Here is a 7500-nt window from a genome sequence, read left to right as displayed (position 1 = left end):
TTTGAATTTTAATTTCCTTGCATGCGTAGTTCTGTGGCACCGTGAAAACAAGGAAAATGTAAATGGCATTTTCGCGGTGTTATCGCCATAATCCAGAGGCTACAATACCCCGTCATAGTTATTTTGTCTGGCAAGGATAAAACACAAAAACAAAAAAAGGACCCCAAACCGGCAGACTTTTAAAACTAAATTTGCTTTGAATGAGCGAATAATCACGGCGAAAGATCTCTATAGGCTGATCTGTAATTAATGTTTGCATGAAAGATTGTTTTGTAAGGAGTTTAGCTTAGACCCAAAATAAAAAAGATACTGAGTTGAGGAAGAATATATTTTTACTTATTTCACACATGTATCCAACCATCTCATAAAAGGTGACTCTCACTGGGGTGCATCAGTTTAAATCGGGGGTAGAATAGAATAGAATAACAGAGTTGGAAGGGACCTTGGAGGTCTTCTAGTCCAACCCCCTGCCTAGGCAGTAAACCCTACACCGTTTCAGACAAATGGCTATCCAACATCTTCTTAAAGACTTCCAGTGTTGGAGCATTCCCAACTTCTGGAGGCAACTTCTGTTCCACTGATTGATTGTTCTAACTGTCAGAAAATTTCTCCTTAGTTCTGAGTTGCTTCTCTCCTTGATGAGTTTCCACCCATTGCTTCTTGTTCTACCCTCAGGTGCTTTGGAGAATGGCTTGACTCCCTCTTCTTTGGGGCAACCCCTGAGATATTGGAAGGCTGCTATCATGTCTCCCCTAGTCCTTCTTTTCATTCAACTAGACATACCCAATTCTTAGAATAACAGAGTTGGAAGGGACCTTGGAGGTCTTCTAGTCCAACTCCCTGCCTAGGCAGTAAACCCTACACCGTTTCAGACAAATGGCTATCCAACATCTTCTTAAAGACTTCCAGTGTTGGAGCATTCACAACGTCTGGAGGCAACTTCTGTTCCACTGATGAATTGTTCTGACTGTCAGGAAATTTCTCCTTAGTTCTAAGCTGCTTCTCTCCTTGATGAGTTTCCACCCATTGCTTCTTGTCCTGCCTCCAGGTGCTTTGCAGAATAGTTTGACTGCAAACACAGGCTTGTGTTTAACCCTTGGTGTGTTGGGATGTGCGTGGTCAGTGTCGGCATGGCCAACTCAATGTCACCAATATCGGGGGTGCCTGTGGAAGCTCTGCCAGCGAAAACAGACTCCTAAGCTCCGTTTTTAGCTGTGACAACCTCGGCCGGTGAAAACGGAGCTCGGGAGGGCCACACGCAAGCCTTCCGAGCTCCATTTTCACTGGCAGAGGCACTGCGGGCCGGTCCTTTTCCCAGGGTGACCCCCGTGGGCCATATCTAAGCACCCTGAGGGCCAGATCCGGCCCCCGGGCCTTGTGTTTGACACCCTTGCTTTAAATAAACCAATAAATATTAAACCAAGCGTTATTGAAGTGATAAGACAGCCATTATTAAAAAATACAAACCATATTCCAGAGAGACACAGACACACACAAACACACACAGATACACACATGCACACAGCCAAGAGTTTTCTATCTAACCCCACTTCCCCCCTGGCTAACAAACCAAGTTCAAGGTCCTTGTGCTGTCCAGGACCAGGATCTGAATTCCTGTTAAACCCTTTGAGCCGCCAGTGGAAATATCCTGTGGCTGATGTTACACTTGTTGAGATGCACCAAGGTGAGAGAGAGAAGATGCTTCGTGCAGGTACCCCAGTGTGAAGTCCTTGCTGGTTTTTGAGCTTGGGGGTTTTGCTTGCAGATGTTCCATCATCCAACTAGGTAGCATCATCATCAGTGCTCTGATGTGGATCTCTAAGCCAATCGCCATGGCTGTCGGAATTTAGGAGAGTGGGTTTGGTGCAGTGGTGAGTTTCAAACATTGTTTGAACCTACTCTGCAGGTGTGGCTTCCTTTGTGGGAGTGGCTTGCCGCCCATGTGACCGGATGGGAGTGGCTTGCCGCCCATGTGACCGGATATGAAGATGCCGACGACACTTGTCAGAACCACCTTAAATTCCCTCACACACAGCCCTGGCATGCATAAGAATAGGATGTAAACTTGTTTTTTAAAAGGCATCTTTGGTTTGCGTTAAAACAACTTCAACACACGCAATGTTCTGATTGCACCACAAACGCAGGAGTCGTCCTTACCTTTCACAGAGGCACTGAGTTTTATAAATATGAGCATGATAGTGTAGAATAATCATATCCAAGGACCAGTGGTGGGTTTCAAAAATTTTTTGGAGCCTCTTCTGTAGGTGTGGCCTGCTTTCCAGGTCCACTGGTGGAACCTCTTCTAACCGGTTCGGTAGATTTGATGAACCAGTTCTACCGAATAGGTGCGAACTGGTAGGAACCCACCTCTGGTTTGGTGTCAGGGTTCCAAGGAATAAATCCATATTGAGCAAAACTCAAGATTATTCAAAGAATAGTTTTGTTGAATATTATCATAGAGGCACAGATCTGGTAAAAACCGACTCTGAAAACTTCTGCAGTTTTCACCAATAAAAGGTTTTCTACTTTCTCAAAACAATCAGTCACATGGTCCAATCAAGTTGCTTCTCTCTTGGATTGGTAGTTCCTACCAGTTGCTTCTTCTGATGCCTTCAGATGCTTTGGAGAATAGGTTGACCCTTTTCTTCTTCTCAAATATCGGAAGACTGCTTTCATGTCCCAACTCTAGGGGGCGGTGCTCATCTCCGTTTCAAAGCCGAAGAGCCAGCGCTGTCCGAAGACGTCTCCGTGGTCATGTGGCCAGCATGACTCAATGCCGAAGGCACACGGAACGCTGTTCCCTTCCCACCAAAGGTGGCTCCTATTTTTCTACTTGCAATTTTTACGTGCTTTCGAATTGCTAGGTTGGCAGAAGCTGGGACAAGTCACGGGAGCTCACTCCGTTACGCGGTGCTAGGGATTTGAACCGCCGACCTTTCTGATCGACCTTTCTCAGCGTCTTAGCCACGGAGTCCCTAGTGTTGCTTAGTGCAGTTCTTAAAAAGTCACTTTGGATCTACTCGGCTGCTTGGAAAAAAAAGACGAGGCAATTTCTCATTCTGTTTGCATTTGCCTTTGCAAATTACACAAGGCCTTCTCGGTTCTCTTGTTCCTTTCTTCTGCGTGTATTTTATTTTTTAAAAGGGAGTAAGGACAAATATGTGTCTCGTAGAATATTTCATTCCGCAGGAGCTGATTGAAAAGAAAAAAAAAACAACGACGAGGAGGACTAAGCACTTAATTTACCTGGCACGCCAACTTGTTTCCTTTCCAGAGGCATTTTGTAAAGCGCACCATGCCATGTCAACCTCTCAGCTCCTTCCAAAATCCTTTTTTTTTCCTCCCATCTCTGGAAAGTTTTTTTTTAAAAAATAAATAAATGGGGGGATAAGAGAAAAGGGGGGAAAAAAAGTCTTGTGACATACAGTATATTTGCATCCAGCAGCAATTCAGCTGCTAATTGTATAGTAATTGATACCTGGCCTCTGCTGGTTCGTTGTGAATGTCAAAGCATTAAATATGAGTGCCCCAGGCCATGATTGAAACAGTAATTTGCTACTAAGTTAACGGAGACAACCAAAAAAGGTGTGTGTGTGTGTGTGTGTGTGTGTGTGTGTGTGTGTGTGTGTGTGTACATAAAGGTTAAGATTCCCTTACCTGTTCCCTTCCCACCAAAGGTGGTCCCTATTTTTCTACTTTCATTTTTACGCAATTTCGAACTGCTAGGTTGGCAGAAGCTGGGACAAGTCACGGGAGCTCACTCCGTTACATGTATGATGTGCCTAATAAATCTATTATTTGAGGAACTTGCCTGCCTTGGAGTTTTGATTCTGTACTTGGGAGGGAGGGAGGGAGGGAGAGGGAGAGAAAGAGAGAGAGAGAGAGAGAGAGAGAGAGAGAGAGATGATAGATAGATAGATAGATAGATAGATAGATAGATAGATAGATAGATAGATAGATATGGATGGATGGATGGATGGATGGATGGATGGATGGATGGATGGATGGATAGATAGATAGATAGATAGATAGATAGATAGATAGAGTAGATAGATAGTAGGTAGGTAGGTAGGTAGGTAGATGATAGATAGATAGATAGATAGATAGATAGATATATAGATAGATAGATAGATAGATAGATAGATAGATAGATGATAGGTAGGTAGGTAGGTAGGTAGGTAGGTAGGTAGATGATAGATAGATAGATAGATAGATAGATAGATAGATAGATAGATAGGAGAGAGAGAGAGAGATGATAGGTGAGATAGATAGATAGATAGATAGATAGATAGATAGATAGATAGAGATAGGAGAGAGACATGATAGGTGAGATAGATAGATAGATAGATAGATAGATAGATAGATAGATAGATAGATAGATAGATAGATGATAGGTAGGTAGGTAGGTAGGTAGGTAGGTAGGTAGGTAGGTAGGTAGATAGATAGATAGATAGATAGATAGATAGATAGATAGATAGATAGATAGATAGATAGATAGATAGAAAGAAAGGCAGGCAGGCAGGCAGGCAGGCAGGCAGGCAGGCAGGTTTATACCAGTTGAGGGTCTCAATTCTGTCCCGCTAGAAGAAAATTATCTTCCAGGCAAGGTTTACAGTCAGAACAGGGAAATGGTAGGAAGCAGGTGAATTTAACAACCAGTTCTCTACCCTAATGATTTCTTCCAACAGCCAGTTCGACAAACTGCTGTGAAGCTTAACAACCGGTTCTTCCGAAGAGGGGCGAACTGGCTGAATTCCACCCCTGAGAACAAGAGGGAGTGTTATGCAGAAAATATACTGGATTAAGAGAGGGAGAAAACAACAAAGCCACAAAATGGGAAGATGATGAAGCCTGCATTTGGGAAGAAAAAAATCATTTTCCATCAGGACCAGGATATTCTTCCCCACGCTCTCTCTCTACCAATACAGCTGTTTAAAAAAGGCTAAATTTCGGTGATATTCGAGTTTGCATTTTGCAGACGTTATTATTTCTTTGGCTGGAATCCAAGAATTAAAATGTACTTAAGCAGTGTTGTTAAGTACCCTGACAGCAACTGTGCAAACATATTTCAATGGCAAGGCCCCCCTAAACTGATGATTAAAATGGAAAAAAGCTGCTCTTAAGTGCCGAAAACCCATCAACCCAAATTGATCTGTCACCTTCAGAAAGACTCAAGGAGAGGACTCCGGTTCTCTTTGTAAGGAAAACTTCCCAAATTCTCATCTGAATTTCTGAACAGACGTAGCCGTCCCCAATCGCAGGGTTGCGTGCCTGCACTGAACCCATTCAGTGCCTCCGTAATTGTGTGGAGCTGGCAGCAGATTCAGACAGTGAGGAGGTTGGGGAGGAACATGGGCCAGTCCTGGGGGCTGTGGAAAGCTCAGACGAGGGCTCTGCGTCGGAGGCAGAGAGGGAGCTAGATAGCAGTGAGGCAGAAGAACATCTGGAGCCTGTTCCCAGTGTGTGCATGCGCAGAGCTGCCAGAAGACAAGAACAACTAAGAAAGCAGGAAGGAAGGAAGGAAGGAAGGAAGGAAGGAAGGAAGGAAGGAAGGAAGGAAGATATACACTAAGAGCATATACACTAAAGACAAATTCCTTGTGTGTCCAATCACACTTGGCCAATAAGGAAGGAAGGAAGGAAGGAAGGAAGGAAGGAAGGAAGGAAGGAAGGAAGGAAGGAAGGAAGATATACACTAAGAGCATATACACTAAAGACAAATTCCTTGTGTGTCCAATCACACTTGGCCAATAAGGAAGGAAGGAAGGAAGGAAGGAAGGAAGGAAGGAAGGAAGGAAGGAAGGAAGGAAGGAAGGAAGGAAGGAAGATAGATATACACTAAGAGCATATAGACTAAAGACAAATTCCTTGTGTGTCCAATCACACTTGGCCAAGAAGGAAGGAAGGAAGGAAGGAAGGAAGGAAGGAAGGAAGGAAGGAAGGAAGGAAGGAAGGAAGGAAGGAAATACACTAAGAGCATATAGACTAAAGACAAATTCCTTGTGTGTCCAATCACACTTGGCCAATAAGGAAGGAAGGAAGGAAGGAAGGAAGGAAGGAAGGAAGGAAGGAAGGAAGGAAGGAAGGAAGGAAGGAAGATATACACTAAGAGCATATAGACTAAAGACAAATTCCTTGTGTGTCCAATCACACTTGGCCAAGAAGTAAGGAAGGAAGGAAGGAAGGAAGGAAGGAAGGAAGGAAGGAAGGAAGGAAGGAAATACACTAAGAGCATATAGACTAAAGACAAATTCCTTGTGCGTCCAATCACACTTGGCCAATAAAGAACTCTATTGCCCAAAAAGTAGATAAACCTAAGGATGTTACAGGTGAATTTACATATTTGACACCTTTACCTAAAATAGTGTATTCCCGGGCAAGCTGAAAAGATTAGCTGAAAGTTTTCACCTGAGAATGACTCCATTCTGCTTGAGGAAAATTTCTAAGGACTCCTAATGCAGAGTTTTAAAGAAATGTGGAAACAATTCATCGGCTTCAAAAATACGAGATATATACATATATTTTCCCCATCTTCAAGCAGCCACAAATATGAACTTTGCACCGTTAACAGGCTGACAATGAGATTAGAATGAAGGAAACTGGAAAGCAATTACATACCTAGGTATTATGCTAATACAATTACTGAAACTGCTAGCCCAAAACTGTTGATAAATTAGATAAGTAAAGAAGGCTGACCTGGAATTGTGCTTTAAATAATGCCGTATCATCCATTCTGTCTAGTGTAATTGCTCCCCTGTGACCCAGGTTCCATTCAAAGTGAATTCCTACTCAGAAAAGAAAAAATATATGTTCGGCACACAATGATTAATATAACAATACCTCCTCTTCTCCGCTGGCAATGATGTTATATCAAACACACAAGTAAAGAAAATGAACTTGCCCAAGAAGGTGCTAAAAACTTACCATGGTCTGTCATTTTAATAAATTGCATTACAAAACGTTCAAAGGGCAAAATCCTTGGATGACCTTTTCGGTAAAATGTTTCCTGCCGTCCGCCAAGAGATAGGATGCAATTATTATTAATATTCTTTTCTCAACGACTACGGTATGTCTAGTTTTCAGAAATGCCTCTTCTGCTTGAAAGCCATGGAAGGATTCCAGGTGCAGATCGTTTGAAGACAAATATCAATAACCGGGGAGGGGCCAGTTGTAAGCCGCCCTGAGTCTCCCCAGGGAAAAGGGCGGCCTATAAATAAACTTTCAAATTCAAAATTCAAATTGTGAGCGTAATTCTATGAAGACCACCTGTGATATTGTTGTTGTTGGTTGCGAAGTCTTGTCCGACCCATCGTGACCCCATGGACCACGTTCCTCCAGGCCTTCCTGTCCTCTACCATCCTCTGGAGTCCATTGAAACTCATGCTGACTATTTCAGTGACTCCATCCAGCCACCTTCTTCTCTGCCGCCCCCTTCTTCTTTTGCCCTCCATCATTCCCAGCATGAGGCTCTTCTCCAGGGAGTCCTTCTTCCTTCTCATT

Source organism: Thamnophis sirtalis, unplaced genomic scaffold (genome assembly GCF_051295495.1).
Source record: "Thamnophis sirtalis isolate CommonGarterSnake01/CBP01778 unplaced genomic scaffold, rThaSir2_p1.2 scaffold_14, whole genome shotgun sequence".
In the NCBI taxonomy this organism is placed as follows: Eukaryota; Metazoa; Chordata; class Lepidosauria; order Squamata; family Natricidae; genus Thamnophis; species Thamnophis sirtalis.
This window is presented reverse-complemented; position numbering follows the sequence as displayed.